Here is a 19067-nt window from a genome sequence, read left to right as displayed (position 1 = left end):
GGGGCCTACAAAATAAAAATCAGCAACAGCTTCACTGTTGTGAAGTTAAAAAGACACATGGTTTTGAAACCCACAAAATCCTGAGGGGACTGGACAATAAGAGGGAGGTGCACGGTTTATAATTGGAATGATTTATTTCATAGATGTCAGGGCTGGAAGGAACCCCAAAGATCAAGCCCACCCCCTGACCCAGGGGCAGGAAGTCAACTAGGGTCAAAGGACCCCAGCAAGATAACCTACAAACATTTCTTGAGTAAGTCCAAAGTAGGTGCCTGTACCACCTCTGGAGGGAGTCTATTCTAGGTCTTGGGGGCTCAGACAGTAAAGAATTTTTTTCTTATGTCCAGCCTAAAACAGCCTTGTAGGAGTTTATGACCATTGGTCCTTGCTTTTTCTTGGGGTGCTCTGATGAACAGATGTTCTCCCAGATCCTGATGAACACCCCTTGTGTACTTATAGGTAGCCACCAGGACCCGCCCTGAGCCTGCGCTTTTCCAGACTGAAGCATCCTGTGGTTCTCAGTCTCTCTTCATAGGGCCTATTCTCTTGCCCTCTGATCATGTGCATGGCTCTCCTCTGGACACTCTCAAGCTTTTCAACATCCTTCTTGAATTGCGGAGCCCAGAACTGGATGCAGTACTCCAGCTGTGGCCTCACCAAGGCCGAGTACAGTGGGAGGATGACATCCTGAGATTTACTTGAGAAGCATCTATAGAGACAAACCAGGGTTTTATTTGCTTTACCAGCTGCAATAGTGCATTGGTGGCTCATTCATCTTGTGGTCAATCATGACCACCAATTCTCTTTCAGCAGTGGTGCTAGCAAACGTAGCACTTCTGATCCTATAAGTATGCCGCGTTTTTTTTCCCCCTGAGGTGGAGTACCTTGCATTTATCAGTATTGAATGTCATCAGGTTTGTGTCCGCCCACTTCCTAAGCTTATCCAAACATTAGCCTGGACCACTAGCCTGTCCTCACATGTGGACGCTATGCCCCAAAGTTTAGTGTCATCGATGAACTTAGCCAGTAAATTTCTGACACCAATGTCCACATCATTGATAAAAATGTTGAAGAGAAACTGTCCAAGGACAGAGACTTGGGGGATGCCACTGGTTACGGAGTGCCATAATGACTCACTGCCATCAACCACTACTCTCTGGGTCTGACCTCAGAGCCAATTTCACAGCCATCGGACTGTGGTGCAGCTGAGGCCACAGTTGGACAATTTTTCCATGAGGAGGTCACGGGACAACAGATCAAAGGCTTTTTTGAAGTCCAGGTATATAACATCTATCTCTTCTCCCTTGTCCAGGTGATACATTATTTGGTCATAGAAGGAGATAAGATTGGTCAAGCAAGACCTACTCACGACAAACCCGTGCTGGCTATCCCTCAGGTTGTTGCCTTCAGCTAGCTTGTCCAGAAGGGTCTCCTTGCTAATTTTCTCGAGAATCTTACCAGGGATTGAGGTCAAGCTGTAATTCCCAGGATCTACTTTCTGCCCTTTCTTGATTCAGTGATACTGAAGTACCGTTCAGATAGATATGTGGGTACATAATTCTAGATTGTGACAGGGGGCCACCTCGGGGCCGATCTCCACAGCCCGCCCACCTGTCTCTTGGGCAACCGCCTGCCTATCTCGCCCACCACGTCTTTGATGTTAATTGATTCAATTAAGATGTCAATTAAGCGGGAGGCTACCCATTTGGTGCCCTGATGCCAGGGGGCGCTCTCTGCAGCTCCTACCTCCCCAATACCGCAGCCCAAGCTTTGCAGATGGCATCTTGGTGTTCACCTAGTCACCGGCCCCTCACTGGGCCCCAGAATCATCCATACAGGACCCCCCTATGATCCTTCTGATCAGGCGGCCTCTCCGCCTTCATCCAGGCTACTTAGCCCCCCCCCCAAGCTACTTTCCCCTCTTGGGTGTGGTCCCCCCAGGACCTTCAGCCTCTTGCCCTGGCCCACCTCCAGGACAGTCAGAACCCCAGGCCCCCGGCTCTTGGGCGTCCCTCGCGGTGGGCCCCCGGCCCTTTTGACCCTCTTGGTCCTGGCCCCAGCTTGGGCCAGTCGAGGGTACTCTCTCCTTCGGGCTGGGTCTCTAGCCCCTCACTCTCTATCCAGGCCTCACTGTGCCACTACTCCCTTCTCCCAGGGGCAACCGCAGCACCACACCCTATACTCATTCACTCTCTCAGGGTCTGCCCTCTGGGCCCCTCCACAAACATAGGGTTACCCACCCGGTGGTGGAAGCTAGGGGTTAAGGCACCCCAACCCTCCTTTCACCGGGGTAGTAACTGGCCTGGCATTTCCTGGGGGCTCCTGCACCACTGAGAGCCCCACCAGACCACCCACTCCCAGCAGGGTGGAGTTTCAGGTCATGCCCAGGACCCAGAGCCTCCTACCATCCCCTTGCAGCTTCCCCCTTACCTCCAGGATCATCTCAGCAGCACTCCAGCCAGGCAATGTTGCTGCCTGGCCTCCTGCAGCCAAACTGCACTGTTTATATAGGCAGCCCTTGCCTCTAAAATGGCTGCCCTCATCAGGCACCTAGAGGCTGCCAAATCCAGGCCCTTAAAGTGGCAGGCACACACAGTGCACTGCCACATAGATCTACAAATGCAAGAGGTAAATCCAAGGTGAGAATGATTTAACATGGCATTTCCTGGGAGCTGACAAATAGTTAATACTGAGTTTTTGAAAAGCAAAACTTTTCTTTTTCCCCACACTGTCAGTCCCTGGTATAACAAAATCTGGGAAGTTTTATTTATGAGGGAAAAAATAAAGTATGCACAATGAAACAACATCTATTGATATGAAATTTATGAAATCTATAGAAGTGTGGCCACTATTACTTAGTAGTGAAAGTATTCAGAATACTCTCTCCTCTAGCTAAAGTACATATTTAAAACATTTATTTGAATATAGATTTATACAAGAGGATAAAAAGCAATTATATGCAACAGAAGACTGACAGCAAGGTATTATCTCAAGTTAGAAAGTCCAATTATTTCTTCTATAAAAGAGAAAACAAAGTAGGACTTCATAATGCTGAAAAGAGTTAAAAGTAACATGACACTTTTTTGTTCATTACAGCTACAAGACAAGAGAACTAAATCCTTTGCTACCAGTCATAAAATGTATAAACTATGTATGCATGTAACTCTGAGGGTTTTTTTTTACCTTAGACTGATCTATCTGAAAAACAAATAGCTTTAAAAGAAATATCCTGTATAAGAAAAAAATCCAAGGTAGAAATTCTTGCTTTTGTAAAAGGTTTAAGCTTCCAGGAAAACCAACTTGACTAAGACTATACTAACAAATTTTCTGTTTGCTTCAATCCAGAAATGTATTTCTTTCCTCCAGCTTCAACAATTAACATAAAATCTGGACTTTAACCCTGGATCAAAAAACAGAAAGGGATTTCCTGAGCCACTGAGCCCAGTCCCCTTGTTCTGAGGCAAACCTTTGCTCAAAAAGGTCTATGGGAATATCGACTCTAAGCCCTCTCACATATTACAGCTACATAGTTCTTTATGGAAAACAAGGAAACCTATAACATGCCACAAGTAAAAGGCAGGGTAGATAAGATCAATACTAGTGCCTTGGCTACTACAATGGTAGGAAATAGGTTAGGTTTAATTACGCTCCTCTGACCAGGAAAGACCAAGCCATGCACTGTAATAATGTCCTGAAGGAAAATAATTTAATCCTGACTTTGAGTCTGGCAATTGGACTCATGGTCAAGGCCTTCCAGGGTCCATGTAGATGACACACTTTACTGAGCATTAGATTAATCCAATGCACAGTAAAGCACCATTCTTTACACATGTGCAGCAATTACTGTGAAGTATATTAGTTAAATGTGCAGTTTTTTAGTACCTGTTAATACATGTACTAGAAAAGTAGCTCGTTAACTAATGCACTATACCACACATATAGATTTTGCAAATTGCTCCCAGTCAGCCTAAGTTGAAGTGGGGACAAAGGAGGTGGGGAGAGCTGTCCTGGTTTGGGAGGATGCTACCTGCCAGCCATGTGGAGATCATGATGCATTCCGATCTCCACGTGACTGGGAGAGCCATCCTGGCTGCTGGGCAGCTGCCTCCCAACCACATGGAGATCAGGACCTGTCCCAATCTCCTTGTGGCTGGAAGAGCTGTCGCAGTATAATACTGAATAAACCACAATGATTTTAAAATACATATGTTATGGTAATATGCAAACACTACTTTTACTTAATCCTCTATAAATTTTTGCTTATTCTCATATATTATATTATATTGAGGATATAACATATTTCTATAACACTATGACAGGCAACCATTCCTGCAATCACAGAATAAACAGCATTTATCAAGCACCTTTGGACATTCTAGTCCCCAAATACACTCCGCTCACTATATTAAAATGCTATTGGCTACCTTGCAGTGTTGCCAGAAGATTTTCTTAGCATACTCAGTAATAAAAGTCCATAATATATTCTTAAGGACGTGAAAATGTTGGTACAACATATTTTTTTCCTGCTCTCTTACCCAAGTGGCCCTTGGCTGTTGTATGAGGATATGTACAAGCTAATCAAGGTTAGGTGCAGTGTTAATTGCCACCACACCGTCACCACTAAATTTGCTGACCTGTGGGGAGCCCTGCAGGCCAGATGACACAGCTCTTGAAAGCTGAGCACCACCTATGTAAGTTATCCTTAGAAATAAGCATTGGTGATGTAATACATCCCAAAACTTTATTCCCCACTCCCTCCCCTGCCCACCCCCCCACCCCCGCCGCCAAAATCTACATAATTGTGTTGTTTATAACACTGTGAAATGATTTCCCTTTTGGAAAATTAAATAATGGTAAGCTCAGATTGCTCTTTACACCCTACTTAGAAAAAAGAATGATTTAACATCCACTAGCTCCGTGGACAAAGTGAGTTTTGCAGTAGTTAAAACTGTAACTCGACACAGAACTGGAATAAAGCCAATCAATTTGCTCTGGCACAAATCGCAAATAAGCTACAGCATTAAGATCACAGCTGACATTTGCTGAGTTCTTGAATTTTTTAAAATTATTATTGAGGCCATTCAGGAGATGAAAATATTTGATCTTTCACAAACTTTAAGAAACATAATCTTTTGAAAACTATTAGTGTAAAAAAGTTTGGAGGAATTGACTGGGGAACCAACTGGGGGCACAAAAATAGCAACAACTGTGCAAATATGGGCCCAGAGAAAAAAGGAGTATCATAAGTGCTCATCATAACCTTCAGCAAAGTTATGTTAATACAATTTCATTCACCCCAACCTACAAGTTCTTATCAAAAACAGACAATTAATTAAACTGTTTTCTCAAACTTGGTTTCAGCCCACTACATTTTTTAAGATCATTGGGAGTACATTTTCTGTAAGAGAAATATCTGATCTCTGTCGGTTGTGGTCTAGTTGTAATATCTATTTTGTGTATTCTCCTTACTTTGTTAGGACTTCAACATTCCTTTGAAGATTTGCAACTCTAGCATTACAGCAGTACACTAGTCCATAAGAACAAACACATTAAATAAACTAGAAACAAAAATAACTTGTCTTGTCATTGTTTTAACTGAGTAAAATGGAAAAAAATAGATCAGCATCCAATAAAGGAAATTGGATTTTAAGCTCATATATATTGCAAATCATTCTTTGAAAGATAAGTATCAGTCAAATATATTTAGAAATAGAATTAGCCAAGATTATAAATCTTGTTACACTTTATAATACAAATGTAAACTTTGCCTCAAGTTCTGCATTTTACTCTACATTTCTTGCACCCCGTAAAGCTTAAAAAAAATAACCTACTGATATTGTTGGACACCAACTTCTCCTATAGGCTAACAGAACTAAATCTAACAACTAGGTTGTTTACTACTGTTTTTCAGAAATGCAGTAGATCATATCAACACAGCTCTGGGAATCATATGTGTTGTATTTCAAAACTATTAGGTGGCTCTGAAAACAAAACAGGTTTACTGTGAATCTGGCAATTGATTTTAACTTGCAGTATAGGGGACATACCTTCCCAGTAGGAAAACAAGGCATCTGGAAGCACACAGGGACTACAACCTTCACAGCTCTGGTTCCTGAGTAAATTGGCAGTGAGTATTCACTTTACCAAATTTCAGCTGGAACTGGTATGTGGGTATGCATCAAGTGTGTATGTTCCAGTTTGTAAGCAAATGTTCCAGTCTGTATGCAAACTGGAACATACACACTTGGAAACTAACTTCTCTGGTGGAATTGATCTTGTGAGATTTCTGTTGTTTTGGCTGAAATATTGCAGTAGCATATCAGGGAATTCTAGATCATCAAATTCAAATCTGAATCTTAACCTTAATTTAGCTCAGGGCTGTCAAATATATGGACCATAGGTCAGATGCACATCCATCTAATTTAGATATAATGCTAACTCCTCAGCCAATCTCTCACCTATAAATTAAAAACTGGATCAGAGCAATTTATTTTAAGGAAAAATTACAGAAGAGAAAATTACAACAAATTTAGCAGTCCTTTCCAAGTGTTTATGGATTTAAATTCTGTTTTAGATTGCTTAAATTAGGGGTTGTCAACCGGGGGTATGTGTACCCCCAGGGGTACTTGGGAAGGCCTGAGGGGGTATGCGCAGGCAGGTGGGGATGGAGCACTGCCACCCACCACCCTGCACCACCACCTCCCAGATGCAGGGTGGAGGTGTTGGGGGGGGGGGTGAGGGCAGCAGTGCCTCTCTGCAGGCTGCACAGGCAGGTGTTTGCAGCCAGAAGCAGAGCAGGGCAGGGAGGTTGGCGCTTGGCCAGATGTGGAGTGGCAGCAGTACGGGGTGGTGGGTGGCAGCCGCAGCATAAGAACTTCCTCCCCACACCACGTCTGGACATGTGCCACCTGCCCCACACTCTGTGTCCGACTGCCAGAGGTACACTTATTAAAGAAGGTTGAAAACCCCTGGCTTAAATCAACCATAATAAATATTAAGGTACCTATGATGATTCATATACCTATAAGGGTAAAGGTTGTCTCTGTGCTATGCTAAGTTATAAATAGGATTCACATAATGCTTGAATAATGAAATATGTCAAGAGACTTCAGTGAATTTTGTTTGTACTTTTGTATTGTGTAATATTTTAAAACTTGTCTAATAACTGTTTTTTTTTCTTGTTGTACTAGCCGTGAATGATTTGTACAAGCTATACTTCTATATGTCTATTATTATTTTAAGATGGATACCATCCATGGCTGATTTAAGTATCTGGTACTTGGATAATTTTTGTACTTCTGCTTTTAAGATATGCTTATCGAAGTTGGCTGAATTCTATAGAGATATATGTTGAAAGCAAGTGAAGTATAAATGGGTGGGTGAACCTATATGCTGAGTTTGCTTCATTTCAATTGCTGCAGCACATCAGTGAAGCCCTGGGTTGGTAATGTATACATTTATTTCCCTGATTGGCTATGGCCTTTATAGTTCCAATTGAACTTGGTGGATTTAGTTCCTTTCCTTCTTAAGGAAACAAATATTTAAAATCTAAAGGAAAATTAATTAAAAATATTTTTTTTTCATAAGAAACAAACAAAACCCTTAAAAATTGAACAAACTGGATAAAAGCTACAAATCTTATCTAATAAAGAATAGAATTCTACAGATTTCTTGTATTTCTTGAGTAAATACATACTAACCCCTCCAGGCTGGTGCACTGTTATTTTTGTTTGATAGATTTAGCTGTATCCTTATTTTGCCTCCTAATTCTGATAAAAACTACAGCTTTTGTTGACTGTATCATTTCTGTCATCCTTTGGGATTTTACCTACTACACATATATAAAGGGCATGATTCATTGATAATGGTCTCGATGGGCACTTGTACACGTGACAATCATCATGATTGGGGATGGGGTTCAACACTGACAAGTGCAGGTTAATTCATCTGGGGAGGAAGAACCAGCAGCATACCTATAGGCTGGGGAACTCCCTTCTCGCCAGTGTTGAGACAGAAAAGGATCTTGGAGTCATCATTGATACCACAATGAACATGGGCCGACAGTGTGGGGACGCGGTCAGGAAGGCCAACCAAACCTTGTCATGCATCCACAGATGCATCTCAAGCAGGTCCAAGGAGGTGATCTTCCCCCTCTACGCGACACTGGTCAGGCTGCAGCTGGAGTACTGTGTCCAGTTCTGGGCGCCGCACTTCAAGAGGGATGTGGCCAATATGGAGAGGGTCCAAAGGAGGGCCACCCGCATAATCAGGGGTCAGCAGGGCAGGCCCTACAAAGAGAGGCTAAGGGACCTGAACCTGTTCAGCCTCCAAAAGACAAGGCTGAGAGGGGATCTAGTGGCAGTCTACAAACTAGTCAAGGGGGACCAGCAGGCACTGGGAGAGTCCCTGTTCCCCTGAGCAATCCCGGGAGTTACAAGAAACAACGGACACAAGCTAGCAGAGGGTAGTTTCAGGCTAGACATTAGGAAGCGCTATTTCACTGTCAGGGTGGCTAGGACCTGGAACCAACTTCCAGAATAAGTGGTGCTGGCTCCTACCCTGGGGTTCTTTAAAAGGAGGCTGGACAAACATCTGGCCAGAGTCGTTTGACCCCAGTACTCTTTCCTGCCATGGCAGGGAGTCAGACTAGATGATCTCTGCAGGTCCATTCTGACCCTACCAACTATGAAACTATGAAACTGTGATGTACACATGATGAAAATGATTTGTGTGGCTAAATAGCATCATGCATTACAGTTTGGGGAGTTTTAAATGATGTTGCATCATTGAAAATTAAACTACATGTGGATGTAGTTTAGTTTTCAACATAGCAAAATACAACGATGCAGCTGGCAGCTCACCCCCCAGCTGTGGGAGAAGCAGGCATTCTCGACAGAAAAAAGGATCAGGCCCCTTGCTGCTTCTGCCTTCAGCAGGCACCTGCTCTACCATGGCCGGGGGGTGAGCTGCCGGGGGACCAAGTCAGCCCTGGGGTGTGGGGTGCCCTAGTCCTTTCATCCATGGTGGTGGAGCCCCCTGGGGCTGCCTGGATAGACTGCTAGTGGGCTGGGAGCTGCCTGAGCTCAGAGGCAGCACCCAGCCAGATCCAACTCTTCCCTGAGCCTGCTTGGGCTTCCAGCACCCCGTGCACTGTCCTTGCTGCCTTTCTACTGCCTGGGACCACCTGGAAACATGCTGGCTTACCCCTGGGGCCAGTGTGGGGAGGCAGCAGGAAGGAGGCTGGGTATGCTGGTGGCTGGAGAAGGCAGCGGGGATGGTGCACAGGGCACTGGAAGCCCAGTCAGGCTCGGGGAAGCTTGTGCTTGGTGTGCTTTGACAGCCCCATACACTGTCCCCACTGCCTTCTCTGCCCACCAGCACACCCAACCTCCCACTTGCCACTTTGCCACGCTGCCCCAGGTGCAAGCCATCCCATTCCCTGGCACTCCCAGGTGGCGGAAAGGCAGCAAGGACAATGCATGAGGCACTGCCCTGACAGGCTCAGGAAAGAGTTGTATTGGGCTGGGTGCTGCTTCCAAGCTGGGGCATCATCCAGCCTGCTAGCAGCCTGCCTGGGTGGCCCCAGGGGTTGCTGTTACTACAGAGGGAAGAACTGGGCACCCCCACAGCTCAGGGGCATCTCAGCCTGCTGGCAGCTCACCCCCTGGCCATGGAAGAGGCAGGAAGGCAAGCAGGCTCTGCAAAAAAAAAAAAAATGGATTGGGTCTCTCACCACTTCTACCTTCAGCAGGCACCTGCTGAAGGCTGTGAGAGGCCTGATTTTTTTTTTTTTTTTTGGTGAAACCTGCCCATGGCTGGGAGCTGAGCTGCCAGTGGACTGAGTGGCCCCTGAGCTGGTGGTGGGGGGGTGGGGGGGCAGTCCTTCTCTCCACTGCAGCAGCAGCACCCCCACGCCCTGCTGGGGCCACCCGGGCAGGTGACTAACAGGCTAGGTGCTACCCCAACTCAGAGGCAGCACCTAGCCCAATCCAACTATTCCCCAAGCCTTGCCGCTGGAAGTGACATGGGCACTGCTTCCTGAGCCAGGTTTTGCCTCCAAGCTGAGGCAGCATCTGGCCCACTAGCTACCTGCCCAGGTGGTCCTGGAGGGCTCCACTGCCGTGGAGGGAAAAACCAGGTCCTCCTGCAGCGCAGGGGCCACTCAGCCAACCAACAGCTTACCCCCCAGGTGTGGGCAGGCTCTGGCTCCAACAAAAAAATAGTAAAAGGATCTGGCCTTTGCCATATTGTGACAGAAAAATTGAAATGGTGGGTTTCAACTGTTTAAAACCCACTGTTTCAATTTAGGGGGCATAAAATAAAATCTTGGGGATTAAACCCCCATCATGTGTACAAGTACCTTTAGGGATACATTGCTATTTTTGACATTGTGTATACACTCATTTGGTGCCCAGAGATTTCCTTACTGCTGATTTCCTATTAACAGTTCTCCTATAATTGTTTATTTAGAATTGTCAACATGTGAGTTCTCAATAGGAAAAGAAACATCATAAGAACCATTTTTTAATATAGGTAAACCATAGCACTTTCTATTTCTAACATAGTAATTCTTATTTCTTCCCTGTTCAGAATGGTTTCTGTTGTCCTTGTAAATCCTAGATTTAAATGTCCCAAATAATGGACCTTTCAAAGACCTCTCAGGCTGTTAATAAGATGTTCAAGTAAAGATACAATGGTATCTAATCCAGAATCTGAAAACTGCACCTCCTGTCAGGCTATACGTGCAAGGCAAGAGGTGCTTTAGTGGGATCAGGGACCGATCCCAGTTATACATTATTGCCAGTGCAGGGGAAGCCCTAGATCATGATCCCAGGCTCCCCTTGCACCAGAAAGAAGAAAGCTGGGTGCTGGGTGCACCTATGGTTTGGAGGATAAGTCTGTCGACTGGTGCTGCCAGCTTCAGAAATGCACAAGAGCCTTGAAGGGCTTCCATGCACTCCCATGACTAGTAGCACCAGTCAGCTGATGAGTGTTCCCATCTTCAGAAGTACACCAGAGTAGATTAAGATTCTAGTACAATCCTGAGACTGGGAGCACCAGTCAGCTGGAAGCACCAGTCAGTCCATGGCTCCAGCCACAGGAGTGTACCGGAGCAAAGGGCCAATCAGCTGACTGGTACTTCCAGCTATGGGAGCACACCAGAGCCCTTCAAGGCTGGGAGCACTGATCAGCACAGGCCACATGTTCAATTTAAGGTGCAACACTATTACCAGCCACGAAGTTGTTACACATTTTTTGTAATAGCTTTGTGATTTATTCCCTGTTTTATCACACCATTAATTGCTGATTATTGCACCTTAAGTGTAACATCTGCTAAAAGCCTTCAAAAAGGCCAGTCTAACATATATTATGTTTTGTTTCTATGGCCCCAGCATTATTTGGGAGATATGTTCCCTTTGGGAACACTAGGAAACATGGCCTCCCTTTTTCCAGCCATGTTGATTTTGGAAAAAAGGTGGCAGGGAGGAGCTGTCCAGAGGCTTGTTGCTACAGAAACCAGCTCAAGCAGGGACTGACAGTTTCTGGCAATGTAAACAGGCTGCTTTTTTCTAATCACACTCTCCCTTGTGATGATGGTTTGTTCACTCCATATCTTCCCACTTAAAATAACTCCACTGTAACGTTTAAAATAATAAAACAATCCCTCACAACACCAGTCAAAAATGTGCAACCAACATGATTAATGATACCATATTTTTCACTTTGCTTGTATAGTCTATCCCTTTCCATTACTTCTATCTATTTTGGCCTGTGTATTTAAATATCTTTGGGGAAAGGATTAAATTTTGTTCTTTATTTACAGTTCATGGCCCCAACCTTGACTGACTCTAAGCGTGGCTGCATTAATAAACACTGTCTGTTTTAGGTTCTTATATGGCCCCCATGACCATAGAATCAGAATGCCTGATAATCTTTAATACATTTAGCTTGAACACTCATTAAGGAAGTTCTTCTGTTTCAATTCTACAGATGACAAAGAGAATCAGAGAGCAAACACACTTATCCAAGGTCACAATCTATGGCAGAGCAAGAAACTGAACTTGAGTCTCTCAAGATCCAAGCCACTATTAATAAAGATGTCATGATGAGGATATTTCCTTCTGTTCAGTTTAGACTTTCCCATATGTAATATCATTTTATGGTTTCTTGTTTAGAATCCTTATGCCATCTAAAAAAATATTTTCCTTCCTTTCATAAGCTTATACATATATATTCTACTTACTTATTGCTTGGACACACTGTACATACTTGGCACTATTTTCTCAAACATAGCATTCAGTATTCAGTTTTGAATGCTGGTTTGTCTTTCTGGATTTGAAGGGGTTGAAATGGAATGAGGTTTTCCAAGTGAATGAAAGTATGCTTTTCTAGGGAGAACTACTTCCTCTGTTCTGTGGTGTAATGCATCTTCTCACATAGTTACAAATTGCATTGACCTCTTTAGGGTTACATGTTGCTGCAAGCGCCATGCCCAACTTGCAATCTACTCTGACCACTAGGTCTCTTTCAGTTTGCTGAACAGTGTAGTCCATTGGTTTTGGCAGAGGGATCAGAAAACTTTAGTTCTGTTATTTTAACTGTTCTGCTGTCTTCCTATTTAACTCTCTTTACACTTCAGTTTCAAAATCTTCTTTTTTTTTTTTTTTTAAAGGGAAGATGATTATTCACCTAGGAATAATACCACAAAACTCTTGGGTAGGGGGAAATAATTAGAAACTATTATTTCTTTCCTAATTTATTCTCTTTTTGAGTGTTTGAGCCCTCCCAGATGTATTGTTTTTGCCTTACCAAGATGCTTATTAGTATTTTCAGCCCCAAATTTTAATCTCTGAAGATTTCCTTCATAGTTGAGTACTTTCTATCTGTATCATGTATGAACTTCATCAACCCACTATTAATTTCATGCATACTTACTAGAAACAATTCAAGCCCTAGATCCCAAAGTTAGTTTGTGAACTGATAGCTGTAATTATAAATAGAAAAAAAATGTTTCATATTGGTAAATAGTTATGACAATATGCACAGTGAGAACAGTACTATTAAATAGAATACCATTTTTATCTACCTGCCCAGATGAGCTTGCAATCTAAATACAAACAGTAGACAGTTATAATCCATAAATACCAGGGGCAGAACTCTATTTCTTGTAATGCATATAAATAATTTTCTGGCCATCTACTAGGTTACTTTTGGCCCTTACTTCATGTGGTGGATATGTAAGCCTGCATACATAGACTGAGTGTACAGTGGCTCTTTGCACTATCTGAGCATGTTTGCAGCTTTGTGTGCATGTACCTATACCTAAGATTGAGCGTGATGATGAGATGGAAGAACCCCAATGTTTTAGCTCTACTTGCTGAGTGGTTAGGACACTTGTCCAGAAAGACAAAGACCCAAGTTGTCAGTCCAGTCCCCTTTGCTCAGAGTAGGGTTTGAACTTCAATCTCCCTGAATTTCTAGCATACTACTTTAACCACTGCATAACAGCTCTGGTTTTATCTAAGCTTCTCTCCAGCATTTCTTTGGAAGCTGATCCATTGCCCCTTGTACTTCCTAGTCATTAGATAAAATGGATGGGGAAGTTTCTGTCACAACAGAAGCAAGGCTGGAACCTGGGACCTAATGCTAGCTATACCAACTTCTATCTCACTGAGCCACATATCTTAGCTTACTTTGTTCCTCCTGGGCCTACAAAGTTCTCTCTCTCAGCTGCCCAGGGAGCCAGCCTCAAAAGAAATACTAGAGAGAGGCCTGCAAAAATGTCTGAGCTGTGGCACAGTGGTAAAACTTCCATACTAAAAAAATACCATAAACCTATAAGTTAAAACACCTTTTGAGCAAGGAATTGGTTTAGAACTCAACTCTGGCTTCCTCAGTGAGTGGCCTAATAAGGAATAAAAAACAGGAGCGCTGCCCTCCTCCTACAAAGTGTAACCCCTCCCCTAGTCATAGGTTTCTGGACACTTACAGTATCCAGAATTAAATGCAGGTCTGCCTCCACAAAGGGAGCATATACATATCTGTATATAAGCATGACCAGTGCTTAGCTTATCATGCATTCTCAGTCTTTATATGCACCCTTATGTAACCACCCTGCAGGAGTAATAGAATTTTTAACTGTGCATAAATGCTCAAAATGCCTCTTATAAAAGCTAAAATCTGCCATTTAGAGATACAAAAGGTAATAGAATTCCATCCCAGTAGTCCCAAATGTTGGCTTGTTACTACATTCATTATATATCTATACAGATTTACATACATTTAAATAATTCCCTTTAGAGCATAGAGCCTCAGTGGGTGGTGGACTGATATTAGTAGGGTTCATGGAAGAAGTTTGTGTTGAAAATGAATTTTTCCATTGGGAAGTACATGGCAAATACAAAAAGTACCAGAGGGAGGGACTGAGAAGAGAATAGAGAAAGAGAAGAGAATCAATAGATATGATGTGTTAAGAAGGAAGAGAAATGTAAAGAGATGAGAGCAGAGATCAAAATGGAAAGGAATAGCGAATGTAAGAATGAAAAGATTGAACTTAATGTAGAAAGTAAGAGTGTGAAGAGTCTGAGATGTTTATTTAGAAAGTGGAAGATTGCCATGACAGCACTTGGCTGTCTACTGGAGCTAATATGGGAATACAGGAAGTTGAGAATGTAAACGTTGTAATAGGCCAGATGACAAAGGGCTAGAAAGCAAAATAGATTTGGAAATGAACAAGCAAAGTGTAGGGTTTGCTGGAAGACAGAGGTAATTGTCACTGATGCAGCAACTGTGAGTCTGCAATGCAGAAAATGTGTGATAGGAAAGAGAAAGAGGTGTTCTAGGCTGCATGATTTTTTTCTCCGGGGAGGTAAAAACTTTTTTTTGAAACAGCTTGTATAGTTGTGAAGGAATAGAGATCAGCTTTTGGGCTTCAAGCGTCCTTTGTCAGGTCTGGGAAAGAAGCAGTCACAATCCTTGTGACTTTCAGACTTTCTGGTTTGAAGTCCAGGTTTATTTAAGAATTCTATGTTGTCCCCCATGGTTTAAAATTTCATTTTTTTTTTAAAACCAAAAACTGCTTGGCATCACTTATGCCAAAGCTTTGTGCTTTTTTGTGTCTTGAAAGGAAGTGCTGTTTTCCTTCATTGTACTTACAATGGTAAGTACAATGAAGGAAAACAGCACTTCCCTTCAGTTTTCAACTACATGAGTAATTTGGAAATAATTGACATAGCGGAAATAAAAAGTACCAAGTAATGATACCCAGTTTTAATGAAGTTTTTAATATCTTTATTATTTTTCATTTGCTGAAGACAGAAAAAGTAAAGAAATCCATAGCCCATTTAAATCAAATGGTGTCTTTCCCCTGAGCTCAGTGGGTTTTGGTTTTGGTTCTATATTACCAACAAAAAATCAAATCTGGGCTTTGAGGAATTTTATAATGTGAAGTCAGGTCTGGAGAGTCAGACCACCTTGCTCACATCTCTGTTACTGCTCTCTACCAAAAATGATTGGAGTAAAATGCAGATTTCTCATTGTAGCAGAGAAATGCACATAATTTGCAGTTTTGTAATGAGCTCCATGCACACTGGCACAGTTCCAGCCTGCAGGGGGCTAGGAGGGTGTGGGAAGAGGGCAGTCAAATAGGGGGCGCTATATGCACATGGCCCCAGGCCGCCTGGATAGCAGCGCCCTCAGGTAAGCTGGGGGAGGATTGAAGCCCCCATAGGGTGGGATGCGGGGAGTTGGGCAAGGCTGGGGCTGGGGCTACTGCCCAGCCAAGCAGCACATGGGGCTTGGAGCCTAGGGTCACAATGTTTGGCCTCAGGGACCCAGCGGGGTGTGGGATAGGGTTGCAGGTGGCTTGTTCGGGGGGCATGAGGTGGGGCCAGCTCCCTGCTGCCATGTGCACAACTGAGGGGCAGAGGGGACCCACTCCCCCCAGATCTGTACGTGGGATGGGAGTTGGGGCGGGCTGATCACAGTGGGCTTGGCTTTCCACCGTGCTGCCCCCCCCGGGGCCCCTGTATCCCAGTGTGTGTGACCCAGCATGGCAGGGAACAGCCGAGCTGCGTAGGGATCTCCTTGCTGCTACAAGATCCACGCTACCTTGGCAATGCATCCTCCATGTGCAGGGGCAACAGGGGAAGCCGTGTGTGGTTGTGCTACTCACTGCAGTCCCACACATGGAGGACATGTCACCAGGACAGGGGAGACCTGCACCCCCAGATCTGTGTGGGGTGGGCGTGGGTGTGCACTGCCTGCTGCAGACTTAGGTTTCTGCCCTTCTGCCCTCCCCGGGGCCTCTGCAGCCCAGTGGGTGCAACCCAGCGCCGCTGGGGCAGTGGAGCCACACAAGAAAGCTGCTTGCCGCTGCTTGCTCCGTACTGCCCTGTCGATGCATCCCCTGCACATAGGGCTGCAGTGAGCAGCACACACCCATGCCACTTCCCTCACTTCACATGGAGGATGCATCGCCAAGACAGCACAGAGCTCACAGTGGCAAATAACTTTCCTGCACAGCTCTGCTGTTCCTGCAGCTCTGGGTCGCACATGCTAGTCTGAGGAGGCCCCAGGGGATGGCAGCAGGGTGGGTGCCCAAGCCCACGGTGGGCATCTCACTCCTACCCCCACACAGATCTGGGGAGTGCAGGTCCCCACTGCGTCCTGAGAGCACACGCAGCAGTGGGGAGCCAGCTCTTCTGCCTGAGCCTGCAGCAGGCAGTAGTAGAGGGGAGTAACTCTGTTGCAGCGGCCATATATATATATATATATATATATATATATATATATATATATAATATAATATATATTAACATGTGCCAGTAAGTTTAGAAATATTTATGAAATTACACACTGATAGTGCCCTTTACGTTCAAAGTTATTACAACAGGACACAATACTGAGTTCAGAGGTAGATGCACTAAGATTCACCTGTCATAATCAGGGTTTTTTTGGAGCTGTGCTACTTGCCAAATGTAAGAACTATGTCTTTTTATATTTGGCTGTACCCATCAAAAGGCTTGCTCTCATATAGTTTCTTGAAATCAAAAAGCAAGCAACAAGTCCTTAAGAATAAATTATTAAAAATTAATAACACTTAGTGTCGCTAAAGATACAGGAAGTCATGAACTATGCATGTCTCTGGTGGCTGTGGGGGGATGGCAGCAGGATCACGGCAGCGGTAAGTGGGGGAGGGTGGCAAGCGCCAACCAGGGGTTGGAGACTGCCCGTAGACGCTGCCAGCAGCTTCTGCAGTGTCCAGCGGGGATCACAGCCTGCCCACAGATGCCGCCAGCAGTGGCAGTGGCAAGGTGCCAAGCAGTGACCACCTGCAGGCACTGCTGACTGTGTTGGCTGTGCCTTTTTGTAGGGGGTGCACCACCACATGCACCCCCTATGCGTTGACCCTGCAGGAAGGTAGAGAGAAAGTTTTTACTGCTTAAATAGTTTTGGGTGTTTTTTTGGTGTGTTTGTTTTACATTTTGTCACTTTTAATGACTACTTATAAAATTTTCACCCAGGAGAGTATTCCTTTAACATGACCTTATAATTTGGCTCAATCATTCAAATAAAACATTTGTAAAAGGTGTCTTCAGTTTTTAGTGGGCATAACAAACATCCCATTTACAGCTTGCAAAGAAGTCATCCATCACATCACCAAAGGTCTGTATTTCATATTTGACCAATAAATACAGTTATCAAAAGCATTTGTAACTTATCAGCCAAAGTATCATTTTAATTCAATGTGGCTTGAGCTCTAGAATTTGAAAATGAGACCCTTGAAAAAATTGTCATGGGTCACTTTGATGTAAAGAGCAATAAAAGATGTCACTTTCTGTATTCTCTACACTGACAAAATTGATTAACTGGATAAAGCCCACTCTAATGCATAAGAGGATATAGCATATAATGTTAGAAACATTTAAATATATAGCTTTACTGTAATATTCAAAATAAAAATAAAGTGTATCTGGCCAAGGCCTTCCAATAAACTGGTAAAACTGAGTAACCGACAAGTATGCAAGTCTGCTGCAGATCGCTTCCAGTAAAACTAACTTTTCAAAGGAGGCTGACCCACAGATGAGCCTTTCAGTGTGACCTGAATGCTAAAAGACCTAAGCCATGTTCTCATGTTGGCTTCTGTGGTACCCTGGGGTGCCTTGAGCTCCTTTCAGAGGTGTTGCAGAATACTACATAGTTGACAGTATTAGGTGTGCAAATATAATTCACAAGAGAAACTTAGAGTTTCCATACAGCAATTTAGTGATAAAAAATTCTGAGCTGTTGTGGCCTTTCTGAGTTCTTTGCAACAGAAGAATTGCTCTTTTACTTCATTGTTGTCAAAAAATGAGTGAAAACCAAGAGCTGGCATTTTCTTGGGTGTGCCTTGAGCCTTTCAAAAAGTCAGCCTAAGAGGGCTGAGAACCACTGAGAAGCTCTATTTCTGAAAGTGGGAAACTGAAGTTACTGCTGACAGCCCCTTGCAAGACATTTCCACCAGCCCCCTCTTTTTGGTTTAAGAAAGGAGGCACCATTTGGAGCGGTTCTGATGATTGTTCCTGTATGTGAGAAACATGAGAAGAGAGGTGCTGTTTCAGGCAGGAAGCTTCCCAGCTACCTACAGCTTTATAGCTGTAACGTGGTGTTCCTTCAGGAAGCACTCACCATGAAATGCCATCTTCCTCCAGGCTAAATAAAGACTACTCATGTGGGTAAATATCAGTAGGAGAGGCATTCACTGTCTGGCTGTATGCTAGTTTATTATTTAAAAGAGGAAAACTCATTTTTCCCTCCCTCTTACTTGTTCCAATCTGAAATAAAAATGACTGATTGCTGATGAGATTGGCCACCTCTGTTAGCACGGTCCTATTATCCACCAACAAGCTGTTCAAATTAAACATCTCTCCACTCCCCTCCCCTCCCCTCCCCTCCCCCCCTTTCTGTCTCTGCAGAAAACTTTGCTCTCCAATAATTTCACTTATTTTTCCTCGAGAAGGATTCTAAAACACTACTAGCCCATTTCCCAGTGTGGCATTTTCTATCTGTTCTTGTCAACATGTGTA

The sequence above is a fragment of the Alligator mississippiensis genome, chromosome 1, assembly GCF_030867095.1.
Source record: "Alligator mississippiensis isolate rAllMis1 chromosome 1, rAllMis1, whole genome shotgun sequence".
In the NCBI taxonomy this organism is placed as follows: Eukaryota; Metazoa; Chordata; order Crocodylia; family Alligatoridae; genus Alligator; species Alligator mississippiensis.
This window is presented reverse-complemented; position numbering follows the sequence as displayed.